We start from the raw sequence: 16,812 nt of genomic DNA on the forward strand, positions 1-16,812 counted from the left end.
ATGCAACGATTTACTCTTTGGACATCATACTGATGAAGCACATATATCATGCTGATGTTGGGGGTGGGGGCAGGGGGAAGGCGGCTCAGGGGGCTGCAGGGACTGGTATTTACTTACCAGTCCCTGCAGCAGCCTCCTGGGGGTGCGGGGAGCCCTGTGCAAGGGTCTGCAGGTCACCCCAGGTCTTAAAAAGTGAAAGCGCAGCTATCAGGCTCCGCTTCCGGTTTTGCGGAAGTGGAGTACAATTGCTGCACTTTCACTTTTCAAGACCTGGGGAGCCCTGCAGAAGGTCACGCAAGGCTCTCTGCACCCCAGGACTGGTGAGTGCATCTCAGTCCCTGCAGCCCCCTGAGTGATGCAATCCTGGGGATCGTGCCGCTGCCTCCCCCCCGACCCCGCAAGAACTTACTGCAGTTCAAACAGTCCCTGAGAGTTTGAAAACCACTTGATTAGGATATGACACACATGCACAGATGGTGTCTGTGGAACATCTGCACAACGTCCAAATAGTATTGAGCCGTAAGAAGCTGAACTGCAAATCCAGACTTCTCCAGTTTGAATATTGCCTCTGCTATGAACTCATGAGGCGGCCTTAGGCAAGCTGCTCCTTCTTTGCCTTAGCTCCACAGCTACAATAGGGTACTGAGGGCCCAATCCTATCCAATTTTTCAGTGCCAGTGCAGCTGTGCTGTCTTGCCACAGCTCCTCCCCACTGGGCCTTGTGCCCACTTAAGGCTGATTAGTTTCCCTTGTTCAACTCACAAGTGCAGCAAGCAAAAGTCAGAGTCAGGTCCCAGTCCAATAAATGCAGATTGCCAACTCACAGTCCAAAGTCAATATGCCGGGTCACAGTCCAAGTCCAAAGTCCAGGTAAGCCAGGTCAGGTCTCCTCTGGGTCAGGTAGCATCTCCCTCTGGGTCAGGGTAGTCTTTGGTCCTTCTGAAGCTGCCTTTTATCCTTGGATGTCTCATAATCCAAAATGCAGCTCAGCTGTGAACTACCTTGTTAAGTCCAAATTAGGCTCAGCTGAGCCATCTCTTCAGTCCATGTCCATTCAAAGTCCCATCAAGGTCAAATGAAGCTCAGGTGTCCATCAAAGTCCCATTGGCCTTGATTGATTACAGCTGTGGAGCCAGCCCTGCCCTTCCCAGAGCTGTCAACCAGCTGTCAAAACATGGAATTGCTGCCAACACCACATCACCCACCTGATGATCTTCTGATCTTCCATTACACTGTACCAATGGGGTGTGCCCTGCATCCTGTGGTGGGCTGGCAGTCACAGAGACCTCCTCAAGGTATTGGGACCTTTGTTCACTTACCTTGGGGCTGCATTGCAGTTGCACCGGTGCTGGAAAGTTGGATAGGATTGGGCCCTAAGTCCTTATCTTACCCAGATTGTTGTATGAACTACATCAAGGTAGTCCATGTGAAATACTTTGGACCTCAGAAAGTGCTATACAAGTCCTAAGGATTAGTGTTATGATGTATTAATGAGAAATGAGCCTGGCCACAGGGTGAATTTTGACATCCTTTGCGGCCACGAAGTGGCAGTCTGCTCCATTGCATGGTCAGATCGGTTTTCAGCACTCAAGGAAGGTACTATTCCTATATTTTGAAAAAGTTGCTTGTCTCATGTTGTGCTGAAAAATCAACTTGGCAACAGGCCAGAGCAATGTGAATACAACTTTGCCATGTGGCCAGCTATATGTGCTGAACATGCTGTCCACCACATTGATTATAGTGTTTGTATTTCTGTATTTCACATGCATCGTGCACACACCTGAGTGTGTGTGCACCCACATACCCCTTTCCTTTGTCAGGCCCAGTCAGACGTTATCAATCATTAACCATCACTGCGCATTTGGACGGTTTGGGAGAGGAAAATAAAAGCAAGGCAACTCATTTTGCCTTCCCACCACCAGCTGGCAATGTTTATAGGCACCACTGGTGCAGTCTGCTGCAGGTCAGAATCCTCAGGCCTTCAGATGTGTCTGTTTAAGTCCAGCTGCTGCCGATCAAGAGCAACCAGAGTCGTGCAGAACATCCGACGGCCCTGCTGCACAGCCACAGGTTACAGGAGAAGAGATTGATAGCCAGTTTAAAGTGCTATGCAGGGCTTGATCCTTTGTGGCTTGATAGGAAGGGTAATTAATGGAAGAGCTGCCTTTCAACACTCACAATTCACATTGTCCTGTCAAGACTAATGGTAGCTTTATTTTAAAGGTGCTTGCCGTGTCTTCTATGCATTGTTTAAAATGTGCAGGGCTAGAATAGTCTTTGGCACAATCTGTCTTCATCCCTTATGTGATTCATGCATAACTAGCCAGAGAAAGATGAGAATAATACAAACACAAGCACTGCATTTTGCTCACGGGCACAGCTAAGTGATTTCAGTACAACACAACCCTAATACAGAATGGTATTCTGGAATTTATGGGAGATGGTGGGAGAGATTCACATCGCTCTCAACATAAGTCAGGGCTCAATCCTATCCAACTTTCCAGAACCGATGCAGCCACAACGCAGCCCTGAGGTAAGGGAACAAATGTTCCCTGTTGGAACAACTACATCAGTTCTGGAAAATTGAATAGGGTTGGGACAATCACCTTTTTTTAAGCAAAGGGATTTTTGCCTTTGGTATGCCTACCTTGTGCATAGCCTCACATAATTGATTATAACTTTAGTCTCCTGGTGTGTAGTCTAGGGATGCTTCAGAAATTCTCCTCATCTGAATTTCTTCTTGAATTTAGCAGTTCTGAATTACCTGGTCTTATTTCTGAAGTAGGATGTATGCATTAGCAATCCTTCACTGTTCCATTGTTCAGTTTTGCATTTTGTAGTAAGCGGTTTTCCCTGGTTTCCTGTTTCTTCAGTTATATTGTGCCCTTTCTCTCCTGTACATTACCAGTGCACATCTGTGCAATACCAGTGCCAGGTTTCCGGAAGCCCAGGGGCAAAGCCCTGCACTAAGCCTCCCTCCCAAGCTTAGGGCAGTGGGCGGCAACTTCTTCCACACCCTTCCTTGGTAAAAAGGGAAAATCTGTTATGGTTGACCAGTCAGGGGGAAGGGGGTTCAAGAAGTCCATTCAAGTAAGGTAGACCCTCTGAGGTGTGTAAGCTGTCCTCCAGTGCCCAAGTTGGCCAATCCATGACATCGCCCCTGCCTCTGTGCATTCATAAAACACTGCAGTTTCATTACGATCATATGTATGTTTGCATTAGGATGCCTTCTGTGTGGTGTTTTTCCTATGTGCGTGGGCATTCATATACATCAGGACTGTTCTTAACTTGTCCTGGGTGCCAGATTTGGAGTTCAGACAAACTTGTCTGCCTGAGGAGTGGCCCTTACTGTTCCACCCTGTCACCGCATGTATTCATCTTAGATTGGGGGACAGGGACACTCTGAGCCAGTGGTTCTCAAACTGTGGGTCAGGACCCACTTGGTGGGTCATGATCCAATTTCTGGTAGGTTGCGAGAAGCTGACGGCAGCCATCTTGGAAGGTAGTAAAAGACCTAGACAGCGCCATTTTGGAAGTGGGTAAAGCCTGGGCATTGCCATTTTAAGCTTCCCAGCATTGAGATGTAACTAAGAGTGGCTTGCACATGTGCAAAGAAAGCAGCGTGCCGCTTTCCCCCATAAAGCGTGCTTCTGCCTTCTAGCTGGACCTCCCTCTGCACTTGCAGGCTTCCCTCAGGGGGCCAGTCACGGAGTGCAGGCTTGGATTGCAGGCAAAGAAGGACCAGGAGAGACATAGACGAGCCAGCCAGGCTTCTCCCCACCAACCTTTGTCAGCTTGGCTGCCTTGATGGGATGGACTGCCTTGGGGTTGCAAGACAGAGCAGCTCCCCTCCTGCAGCTGGACTGGGCTAGAGAGTCTAGGTGGAGACCTGAACACAGGGCTTGGGTGAGTAGAGGCAGACCCCCACAATCTCCCCTCTTGTGAGCCTGCCTTGAAAGTAGCATTGTCGCTGCTACCACCCCACTCCCGTTCTTGTCCTCTGCATCACAACCTCTCTCCCTCTCTGAAATTGCCTGAAAGCCACAATCCTTTCCTGCCCTGACTAGCACGCCCTCTCTTTATATCTTTGCTGGGGTGAGGGGGGATCCCTGGTTGCCTGGCTGCCAACAGAGCAGCCAGGAGGGGAGGAGGTGGGAGGGCAAGCCTGGCATGTGGGGGGGGGGAGCGCCCAGGGAGAGTGCTGCTCCCCCAGCCGCTTCTCTGATGTGCACCCTTCCCCTTTTTACTTCTCTCTAGGCTGCAATTCTGTCTAATCTTACCTGGGAGTAAGCCCCATTGCCAATAATGGGAGACAATTCTGAGTAGAAGTGCTTGGGCTTGGGGGAGATGAGGGGAAGCGTCCCTGCTTATCTTCCTTCTGAGGGGGATACTACTGTTTTTATTTCCTTTATTGACAAAAGCTCAAGCTACTTCTTGTATTGAGGTGCATGAGTAGGGTGCACTTGTTTCTGGCTAGTGCTGAGCACAGTATCAATAGCCACATCAATGTTCGTTAGTTTCAAGCGCAATACAAGATGTAGCTTAAGATTTTGTAAATAAAGACAGAAATAAAAACAGTAGTAAATAAATACACAAATATTTTGTTCCAGATGTTTTATTTTTTGCTTGATAGCAATGGTAGAACATAAGAACATAAGAACGGCCCCACTGGATCAGGCCATAGGCCCATCTGGTCCAGCTTCCTGTATCTCACAGCGGCCCACCAAATGCCCCAGGGAGCACACCAGATAACAAGAGACCTCATCCTGGTGCCCTCCCTTGCATCTGGCATTCTGACATAACCCATTTCCAAAATCAGGAGGTTGCGCATACACATCATGGCTTGTACCCCATAATGGATTTTTCCTCCAGAAACTCGTCCAATCCCCTTTTAAAGGCGTCTAGGCTAGACGCCAGCACCACATCCTGTGGCAAGGAGTTCCACAGACCGACCACACGCTGAGTAAAGAAATATTTTCTTTTGTCTGTCCTAATCCGCCCAACACTCAATTTTAGTGGATGTCCCCTGGTTCTGGTATTATGTGAGAGTGTAAAGAGCATCTCCCTATCCACTCTGTCCATCCCCTGCATAATTTTGTATGTCTCAATCATGTCCGCCCTCAGGCGTCTCTTTTCTAGGCTGAAGAGGCCCAAATGCCGTAGCCTTTCCTCATAAGGAAGGTGCCCCAGCCCCGTAATCATCTTAGTCGCTCTCTTTTGCACCTTTTCCATTTCCACTATGTCTTTTTTGAGATGCGGCGACCAGAACTGGACACAATACTCCAGGTGTGGCCTTACCATAGATTTGTACAACGGCATTATAATACTAGCCGTTTTGTTCTCAATACCCTTCCTAATGATCCCAAGCATAGAATTGGCCTTCTTCACTGCCGCCGCACATTGGGTCGACACTTTCATCGACCTGTCCACCACCACCCCAAGATCTCTCTCCTGATCTGTCACAGACAGCTCAGAACCCATCAGCCTATATCTAAAGTTTTGATTTTTTGCCCCAATGTGCATGACTTTACACTTACTGACATTGAAGCGCATCTGCCATTTTGCTGCCCATTCTGCCAGTCTGGAGAGATTCTTCTGGAGCTCCTCACAATCACTTCTGGTCTTCACCACTCGGAAAAGTTTGGTGTCGTCTGCAAACTTAGCCACTTCACTGCTCAACCCTGTCTCCAGGTCATTTATGAAGAGGTTGAAAAGCACCGGTCCCAGGACAGATCCTTGGGGCACACCGCTTTTCACCTCTCTCCATTGTGAAAATTGCCCATTGACACCCACTCTCTGCTTCCTGGCCTCCAACCAGTTCTCAATCCAGGACAGGACCTGTCTTCTAATTCCCTGACTGTGGAGTTTTTTCAGTAGCCTTTGGTGAGGGACCGTGTCAAACACCTTCTGAAAGTCCAGATATATAATGTCCACGGGTTCTCCCGCATCCACATGCCTGTTGACCTTTTCAAAGAATTCTATAAGGTTCGTGAGGCAAGACTTACCCTTACAGAAGCCATGCTGACTCTCCCTCAGCAAGGCCTGTTCGTCTATGTGTTTTGAGATCCTATCTTTGATGAGGCATTCCACCATCTTACCCGGTATGGATGTTAGGCTGAGCGGCCTATAGTTTCCCGGGTCCCCCCTCTTTCCCTTTTTAAAAATAGTCGTAACATTTGCTATCCTCCAATCTTCTGGCACCGTGGCCGTTTTGAGGGACAAGTTGCATACCTTAGTCAAGAGATCTGCAACTTCATTCTTCAATTCCTTAATAACCCTTGGGTGGATGCCATCAGGGCCCGGTGACTTATTGATCTTTAATTTATCAATGAGGTCTGAAACATCTTCTCTTTTAACCTCTATCTGACTTAACTCCTCGGTTAGGAGGGGCCGTTCGGGCAGTGGTATCTGCCCGAGGTCGTGAAGACAGATGCAAAGAACTCATTTAATTTCTCTGCTATCTCTAAGTCTCCTTTTATCTCCCCTTTCCCTCCCTCACCATCCAGAGGGCCAACCGCTTCTCTGGCGGGTTTCCTGCTTCTAACATATTTGAAGAAGCTTTTATTATTCCCCTTAATGTTGCTGGCCATGCGTTCCTCATAGTCTCGCTTGGCCTCCCATATCACCTTCTTACATTTCTTTTGCCACAGTTTATGTTCCTTTTTATTCTCCTCATTAGGGCAAGACTTCCATTTACGGAAGGAAGCTTCCTTGCCCTTCACAGCCTCTCTAACTTGGCTGGTTAGCCATGTGGGCACCCTCCTGGATTTAGTGGAATTTAGTGGATTTAGAGAGGGCAAGGAGAATTGGAAGAAGCTTCTGAGCTGGAATAGTGTCTCTTGTCATTTACAGTTTGAGTTTCTAGGCAGGAACTTCCTGCTTGATGACATCACTTCCTGTTTGATGATGTCATTTCTGGCTGTGACATCACTTCCAGGTTGCTGACATCACTTTCGGTGGGCCCCAGACAGATTGTCATTCTCAGAAGTGGGTCCCGGGCTAAAAAGGGTGAGAACCACTGCTCTGAGCAGTTGCATCTGCCTGGACATCCTGTCATGCAGCCTTCTGGGACGCTGGGTAACAGACACAACTGTCCAGAGCGTCCCTGCCCCCTGATTTAAGAAAAATACATGCAGTGACCAGGCGGAATGGAAAGATGCGATCTGGAGACCGCATTTTCGTAACATGCGATTGCAAGTTTGCTGACTGCTGGTGTACATTGATAAAGTGTATATCATTAAACACAGTTGAAAAAGGCAATTTCATTGTGCTTTTATCACTGTCCTTTTTACAAGGTAAAAGATTATTTTACCAATGCATAGGTGCAAAGCTAAACATCCATAAAACACCACACAAAAAGAATCTTGCTGCAGTCCCACAGTCATATCAAAATTGCTTTTTGCAGGACCCAGTCCTATCCAACTTCTCAGCACCGATGCCGGTTTACCAGTGGGGAATGCACTGCATCTTGCAGTGGGGTGGCAGTCATGTTTGTTCTCTTACCACAGGGCAGCAATGCAGCTGCATTGACTGGAAAGTTGGATAGGGTTCGGCCCGCAGTGTTTTATATCAATGTGCAGTGTTTTATGTCAATGCACATGCAGAAGGAAAGAAAAGACAAAAGAACTGAAAATTGGAACAAACCGCACATACTGTAAAATTTGGGAACAAAAGATCAATTGTTTTGCATGTGGGCATCAGTAACAGAGGGGGAATAGATACAAAAGAACTGAATGAACTGAAAACTGTTGCAATTTGGATCAGAACTGTGGTGTTGGGTGAAGACAAATTAATGCTTTGCTTCCATGCCCATTCTCCAATATAAATCACTTCCGCAAAACAGCTATTAGCTGTTAGCTATTTCTATTAGCTCTATTAGCTGTAGAGGGGAAAACAGAGAGGCATAATTTGTGTCCATAAATTTTTCCCTTCACACCTAATAGCGGGTGTGGGGGGGGAGTTGGTTGGGGCCATAACCTGGGGGAAAGGATTGGATTAATCCATTCTCAGTGTCATCACTAGGATTCAAGTCACCCAGTGTAGGAGGGCTGCGCGTCACCCCATGCAGTGGGCAGGGCAACACCTCAGGTGGTGGGCGTGGTGATGTACGATCGCCCCGCCCCCACTGGTTTTTGGGCTGTACCTTTTGTTAGAACACAGATATTTTAATGTGGTTTGTTCCATTGCATTATGCATGAAATTACACATTGATTGATATATAATATGATAGTCTTATTCCTCCAAACTCTGATTTTAGTGATTTTGAAAACTTGTAGAGTCTCACACACACACACACACACACACACACACACACACACACACACACACCCCCGTGTCAACTTGCTAACACCTTATTGCAGCAGTTCTCAAACGTTTAGCACTGGGACCCACTTTTTAGAATGACAATCTGTCCAGGACCCATTGGAAGTGATGTCATGGCCAGAAGTGACATCATCAAGCAAATTAAAATAAATAATTATAAATAATTAAATTAAAATAAAAGAAATAATTAAATAAGGGGGACCCAGTCCTGTTCCACCAAGTGAATCTACTCTGAAGTAAGTCCTATTATGGTCAATGGGGCTTACTCTCAGGAAAGTGCGGGTAGGATTGCAGCCTGTGAGCCCAATTCTATGCATGTCTACTCAGAAGTTAGTCCCATAGTGGTCAATGGAGCTTACTCTGTAGTCTGCCTGCAATAACCCTCCCCCCCCAAAAAAAGAATCAGTGAGATTTCCAGCCCTCTCCAGTGCCCAGTTTAAAGTTATTGTATTTCAGGCATATCAAGATAAAGACCCACCGGCTTTGCAAGTGCAAAATAGAAAACTTCCCCTTACCACTTCAAGCCTCTTTTTTGTCCTTTTGGGGGGGGGGGCGCTGCCTTCTGGAGCATTTTTTGGGGCTCCAGTTCCATCAGATCGGGACCCTTCTGGTAGCCTCACATTCCCCTTTGCCTGGCCTGATCACAAGCCAAAGCACATCTGCCTACTCACGAGTAAACGCAACCATGAGGCTTCTTCGCTTTCCATAGGGCTCAGTAGACTGCAGCTGGAAGGGACGGAGGGACCTTTTTCTCAGGTGTTTTGGGGGCTGCATTCATTGGATGAGGACATTCTGAAGTCCTTGGAGTCCTCTCAGCCTGCCCTTTCTCCTACTCATGAGTAAATGCGGCCATGTGGCTTCGTTTCGGGCTCAATATACTCGCAGCTGGGAGGGATGGGACCTCATTCTCAGGTGTTTTTGGGGGGCTGCATTCATTGGATCGGGACCATTCTAGTGTCATTGGATTCCTCTCAGCCTGCACTTTCCGACAGACTATGGCATGTATGCCTACTCGAGAGTAAACGCGCGATACAGCTCACTTTCACTTTCCATAGGGCTCCATGCATTTTTTTCTTTCTGGTTTTTTGGCCATAACTTTTGAAGGAAAGGAGCGATTTCAATTCTGTTTTTTCCATTGCACTCCATTGGACATTACACATCCAACAGTGTATAGCATGATGGGGTAGCTCCTAATGCCATGATTTTAGCGCGGCACCCCTCCAGGGCACGTCACCCGGTGCAGCCCGCACCCCCCACACCCTCCTAGCGACGCCGCTGTCCATCCTCCTATGCTATAGCCCCAATTCAAATTGCCACACAAACCCCTGCAGCTCCTTTTTGCAAAAAGGAAAGGACATCAGATGTTCTAATGACAGAACTCGCACCCATCACATCTACTTTGGCCCTAAACCTCAGGAAGGTCACAAATTACTCCCCCCCTTACAATAATAACTAAAAACACTTTGTTAATAATTAATACACTTTGTTAATAATAATATTAACAAATATTATATTTGTTAATATAAATGTGCATTTTACCACATTCTTCCTCCTCTTTTGGCTTTATAAGGATCTTGCATTCCATCATTTCATGGTCCTGATTCCTGGTATTTTTTGCCTTTTCATTCTCCATCACTAATTCCTTAATACTGAGAATGAAATTTTAAAAAATAGCTCTTGGAAAGCTCCTTGTAATTTCAGGTGCCTTCAGAAATAAACATTTACCCCTCACGTACAAATATTTTTGGGCAACCCACCCACCATCTCATTTCAATCTCACCCACTATCTCATACCTCAGAATGCCAGAAGTGAAGGAGGGCACCAGGATGAAGGTTTCTTGTTGTCTTGTGTGCTCCCTGAGGCAGCTGGTGGGCCACTGTGAGATATAGGAAGCTGGACTAGATGGACCTATGGCCTGATCCAGTTGGGCTCTTCTTATGTTCAAACCTTACACAGGTGTTCCCTGGGATCCTCTGGGGTTCCGTTCCGGACTCCCCTGTGGATACCTGAAACTGTGGATACTGGGAATGCCTTTAAAAAGATAGGGGAAAGTTTTAAAAATCTTGGTAAAACAAGATTTTTAAAAAAATGTTCCCCTCTCTTTTTAAGATGTGTCCCTTGTTCTTAGTATCTGTAGATAACTGAAACTGTGGATACCAAATCTGTGGATACTGGGGCATGCCTGTATATGAAAGGGAGACAGAGTGTGCCTGTGGCTAGAATAATGGGATTGAAAATGAGAAATCTAGTTTTGCAGTCCTTATTCGGGGCTAATTACAATGTTGCTGCTTGGGAGAGAAGGGTTCTTAGCACTTTCTCTTCTCATCATCAGCATCTCCCTGAAGCTGCTTTCATCCCCATGTAACACATATATAAGCACCTCATGGAGACAACAGCCATTTCCCAATCTTTGCCTGCAACAACTGGTATTCAGTTGCTGCATTGTGTGCTGCATTGAAGTTCCATCCAACCATCTTGGAAGAGAGCTGTTGACAGACTCTATGAATTGATCTAATTCCCAGGGTAATCTAACTTCATGCTCATCCTTACCTCGTCCTGTGGCAGTGAATTCCATCAATTACTCGTGTGTTGTATGCCAAAGTGCTTTCTCGTATCTGTTCTGAATTCATCACCTACACATGTCATCCCCAGTCATTGTGTGAGCTAGAAGAAGGAGCCTTAGCAAGAAGCAGACTGTCATTTTTCTCATAATAAAACCAGTGAAGTTAAAATGGTTAAATGCACCTTTTGCCTTTGTCTGTTCAAATAAGGCCGAACATAAGAGCACAGACATTTTAATCGCTAGAACTCAGCTCAGAGTTAAGCATGTTTAAGCCCATTGATTGCAATAGGCTTAAGCGTGATTAATTTTGTGTTGGATTGTGGCTTTCAGATTTTCGTCACCTTTCGTTGGGTTCTTGTCTAACGATATAGGAAGCATTCTCTGAAAATTCTACACTTCTGTCATTGCATTTTTCACAAGATCCCTATTGACAAGCACCACTGACTACTGCTTGTCTTTTGACTTTTTGTACGTGGGTACAGACACCTGAATACCAAAACCAAACATGTCACAGCTGTTCTTTTTATTAATTATGGCTTTTCCTGGCAAATCACATGGAAATGGGTCTGATGCTTGGATGCCCTGTGCTTTTGCAAATAATTGCATTGTTGCTAAGAAATGCAGCGTACTCGTGCCCCATTCAGAGATTAGGTGATGCACATGTATGGGGGTGGACCATAACTCATCAACAGAGAACAGAACTTGCATGTGTAGGAACCCCCAGATTTGTGACACAGTCCGACTGGAGCTGTGCGCAACCAGAATGAGCATTCCAGCAGTCACCAAATGTGTTACACTTGAGCATGCAGGCTGGCCACTGCCACAGGCATCAAGGGGCTGGATCCATGTGTCTGGTCAGGAGGTCTGGTCTAGAGGGTAGAGCCTCCATTTGCCTGAAGATAACATCCGAAGGTCACCAGTTCGAAGCCACCGGCACCATGCGACCTTGAAGCAGCTGACAAGCTGAGCCGAGCTATTCCATCTGCTCTGAGCGTGGGAGGATGGAGACCAGAATGTGCAACCAGATCAAGAAAGAAACATCTGAATGTTGTGGTTTCTTGAAAGATAGAACCTTCTTTCAAATTGTAAAAATCCCTATGGGGATTTAATTTGCCTGCCTATGTAAACCGCCTTGAATAAAGTCTAAGGCAGGGGTGCTCAATAGGTGGATCGCGATCTACCGGTAGATCGCGAGGCAAAATGAGTAGATCGCGGAGTGCTGACCCCCCCCTTCAGGTGCCTCTGGGAGGAAATGCCGGGAGTAAGGCCCATTGTACTCAATGGGGCTTACTCCCAGGTAAGTGTGGCTAGGATTGCAGCCTCACAGCCTAATCCTAGGCATGTCTACTCAGGAGTAAGTCCTGTTATACTCAGTGGGGCTCAAGGTACACCAACATACATTGTACACATAAATGTTATATGTTATGATGGCGCAAACATTGTAAAAAAAACTCTGGTAGATCTCCGGGCCTTGCTGGGTTTCAAAGTAGCTCTCGAGCCAAAAAAGTGTGAGCACCCCTGGTCTAAGGAGAAATCTGAGGACCAAGAAAGGCGGTATAGAAATACCTGTAGTATTATTATTATTATTATTTGTCAGTGGCTTCTGGACACCTGCTGCTCCCAATAAATAAGCCTAGAGAATTGGAAGGAAGTGGGGGGGAGGGTGGAAAGGGGTGGGGTGAGAAGAACAGCATGGCAACAGGAGCAGGGAAGAGGACCAGGAAGGGGCAGGTTTAGAGGCAGTAGTGCCTGCTGAATTCAATCCCCCTTCCAAGGCACTATCTGCCTTCACGGGTCCACGCAGACTTGCGTCAGCGATATTGTCGGCACAAGTCTGAGCAGACCCATTGGCTGCCATGTGATTACCCTAAGGCAAGGCAACAAATCTTTCCTTATCCTGAGAAGGCCTCTGGAGGCCAAAGCTCCCCTGCAGGATACAGTGGAGCCACACTGGCACCACCGCATAGGGAGTGAGGATTGGGATTCCAATCTGTGCCACTTCCTGTTAAAAAGTTCTCTGCTGGTAGTGCTGGCAAAGATCCTGTCTGAGATGCTGCTAGTTAGAATAGATAACACAGGACTAAATACGCTAATGATTGGATTCTCCCAAAGCCACACTCATATTTACTTTGTATGTGAGAAGCAAATGTGAAGTAAGAATTGGCCCAGCCCTGAGTTTTCCTATGAATGCCTTACTATAGTGAAAGAGACATTCTTCTGGAGCTGCCTGAGGAATCCCCATCTCTGTTTAACTCAAACAGCTCAAATTTATTTCAATGAAATCCTGGTGCTTCTTGCAAATTGCTGTTAAACTGATGAGATTCCCTTGCTCACTCTTCATGTTTTACAGTTGCAAATGTAACGGCATTTATTTCCATCTCCCCACCCACTCCTCTGCTTGGTTCCTTTTTAATTTTACAGTTTCCTGAGCTCAGTGCTGGGAAATCAATAAGTAATTTGGATCTCAGCAACTGCAGAGGAAAACAAAGTTATTTCTGCACTTTTAGTAAATATTTTGAAGCCCGATTTATCTGGGAAAACAGGTGCTCAGTCGATGCACTAGTCCATCCATCAACATCATATTATTAATTGCACGGGATCATACACAGTCGTAATTTAGAAGGGAAAGCAAACACAAGTTTTTAAAAACCATCCCCTTGAATCAGCCTGCTCATTAATATTTGTGATAAGCTTTAGGGCTGAAATAAATTAAACTTCCACATCTGACTCACGATCCGCTGAGGCAGACTCTGAGGTCATCCACTTGAATTTAAATAATTGAGGTCAAAGTTCCCCACCAAACTCACACAACAGAAATGTTAGGTGCTGGCATTAATTTCTGCCGTCGCTTTTTGACCCTCAAAAATCAATATTTGGCTTTTGGGGAACTTTGGAAACAAAGTGATGTACCAAATTGCAGATACCCTGTCCCCATAAGAGCAAAAAAGGAAACATGATATGCTTGTGAGTCGTTGATTGTATCCCTGAATGCAGTGGTTCTCAAACTGGAGCATTGCAACACCCCAGCCTGAGAGCCCTGGGCCCTGCACCCTTAAGGGGCAGTGGCGGGGGAAAGGCAGCAACTCAATCCACAGGATCGGGCTGCTAGAGGCGCAGAGGGGGCTTTCCCTAGCAAGCCTTACCTGCTGCCAGAATCCAGGGGGACCGGGGATCCCTGCGGGGGGTTCTGCAGGGCTCCCCACAGCTTGTAAACACTGAAAGATGCAATTGCGAACCACTACTGGATTGCGAATGCAAAACCAGAAGTGGGTCGCAACTGCATTTTTTCCAAGTTGTGGGGAGTCCTGCAGAGCCCTAGGACCCTGCACCCCCCGGACCCTGGCAGCAGGTAAAGCTTGTTAGGGAAAGCCCCCTCTGCACCCACAGCAGCACGGTTCTGGGAATTGCCTTCCCCCTGACCCCACCAAGACTTGCAGCAGCTCAAACTCTCCCTGAGAGTCTGAGAACCACTACCTTATTGTGAAAAGGCAACATGCAGTTTATTTAATAGCTAATATATTGTTCTTGCAGTTATCTTTAATGTTAGGTATGGAAAAAAAGACTCCTTAGTTTTTGCTAAAGGCTAGTTTTGCTAGTTCTCAGTGGAGTGGAGACCCTGTGCCTGGATCGTACCACTTTGAACCACAGGGTACTCATATGACTGATTGTTCCTCCAGGACTGGGTGTCAGAGTTGACATCTTCAAGCTGTTGTTGAAGTAACTGCAGGACTGTGCTGCTCCTCTTGCCTTGCATTGTTGCTGATGTTTGTCTGCTCTCTCCAATAATTGAGTGAAGAGAAAAGGCATCATTTCTCACCTGTTTGCTCACCAGCCCTCTCCTTTCAGGTGACAGTGGCATTGAGGTCCAAGCTGGAGGTGAGGCAAATATGGTGGCCAAAGGTTGAGGTGAACAGCTGCTCTTCCTCCTCCTCCATGCCAGGACAGTTGCTTGAACACCTACTGTCTTGGGATAGAGTGGGTAGGCCAGCAAGTAAACAACAATGCAAAGTGAAGGAGCAGCCCAGTGACCTGTGGACTCTCTCAATCTCATCCTCTTTCAGGAGAGACAGGAAGGCGAGTGAGTGGTGATGGGAATGAATGGGGGAGGAGGAGAAGGGGCCTCAGTCTGCATGCCTGGCTGCTGGTACGACCACTCTGCCTGGAGTGACTTTCTCAAAGGCCTTGAAATCTGTATTCCTTCATATAAACATATACCTCCAAGTAGCAAATGTAGCAGATCAGGGAGCAATCTAGGCTAGACCATGAGTTGGTTCAGAGGACAGCATCCAACAACACTGCCCAGTGCACTTCTCCCTCTCCCTCTTGGTGTATCATTCCACCCTGCATACTCACATGAGAGACAGGCTTCCTGAACCATCCCTTATATGTGAACATGCAGAGTGGAACAGTGTGCCACGAGGGGGTGTGCAGCAGACTGGAGCCCTCCCACGTGGTGGGTGGGGCTGTTGGGTGGTATCCGAATTTGCTCAACTGTTGAAACGTTCAAGGGTTAGTGTTCCTGTGGAGCAAGGGGAATGATTTGGCTGTTGCACTAAGGACAGAAGCAGATGAAAAGAATGGGCTAACATTTTTCATGTGACACATAGAAAAGGGAAAGAGAAGGCGAAATAGCTTTAGAGGCCTCTGTGACCTTGGTTGTAGCAGCAGAACAGTTGAGTTTAATAATGAAGCAGTTATGCTTAAGACAAGGATTTCCAGTCTCATGAATTCAGGGAAGCCATGCTACTGGCACCTGATTCTGTCTCAACAGAGCCCTTATATTTCTGCACTTGTTGGGTAGTTCCAGTGGCGGACCCACCCCCACGATGCCCCAGGGCAAAGGTCCACGTTGGTGCCGCCCCCCCCCCCCCGCACAAAGCTGGCACCTCCACTTACCTGGATCATGACAGAGCCTCTCACAACTCCAGGACTGACTGGGGAGGGAGCCTTCTGAGGTTTCTCTATGGTCTTAAACTGTGCTTCTGGAAAACTGGAAGCAGAGTTTCCAACCATTTCAGGAGCCTCAGGAAGTTTCCTGCGCGGTCCTAGAGGAGTGCGAGGCTCTGTGCCTGGGGCATTTGCCCTTTATGTTCAATGGCAGGTCTGCTGCTGGGAAGTTCCCTGATTTTTTTTTTTAATCAAATGACAAATATCTATAGCCTGACTGGTATTGAGAAGAAAGGGTAAGAAGTATGCATCCTGTCACATTGGCACATTATTTACAAGATGGCCTGAATATTAGCTGTGTTATTCCATAAAACCTGTTTTCAGCAGGATGGATGCAGGTATAGAACTGGAAGACATTTGATCTTCTTTGCCCCCAGAGTTCAGAATCAGACAGATCTGGGTCAAATGGGGCTTTGCTGCATGTGCAAAAAGAAGGGACTGTAGTGCAGTATAAAATGCTGCCCTGAAGACTCGTTTATTGATCACTCAGATCTGTTTTAAGTTGTTCTTCTAGGAGTTGTATCCCAGATCTCTTTCTAAAGAAAGCAAGGCCACTAAGAAAATTTTAAAATTTTGCAATTAAAAAAGCCAGAAATTCAACAAGCAGCAGTAAAATCCCATGCTGATAAAGGGTAAAGATTAAAAGGAGAAAATCTAAGAACCAAAACAAAAAGCTTTGCATTCTTTTCCTGAAGATTGTCATCATAGGTGCAGGGCAGGCTTTTCCAGGGAGGAAATTGCAGAAAGTAAGAGCCATGAAGGTTGATCTCGGTAGCTTAGTGGAAAACTCATGTACAGACAGGGTGTATGTCCGAATGCCTGGTGTGCGGGAGGAGCAGCAGAGGACAGCCATCATCTTAAAACCTTGTTTGCAAACTCCGAGAATATTAGAAACGTAAGCTAGACTAACCAGGTGGATCTTTGGTGATCCAATAAGACAACATGTTCCTAACATGTTCTTGTTACCCTGCACATGCCC

At 46.7% G+C, this 16,812-nt stretch overlaps 1 protein-coding gene across 1 annotated transcript in view; it reads left to right on the forward strand.

The window, feature by feature from the left end:
- MARCHF4 (membrane associated ring-CH-type finger 4) overlaps positions 1-16,812 on the forward strand; it is a 141,234-nt gene that overhangs the window by 123,694 nt on the left and 728 nt on the right. The gene's annotated exons all lie outside the window — the stretch shown is intronic.

Source organism: Tiliqua scincoides, chromosome 1 (genome assembly GCF_035046505.1).
Source record: "Tiliqua scincoides isolate rTilSci1 chromosome 1, rTilSci1.hap2, whole genome shotgun sequence".
Classification (NCBI taxonomy): Eukaryota; Metazoa; Chordata; class Lepidosauria; order Squamata; family Scincidae; genus Tiliqua; species Tiliqua scincoides.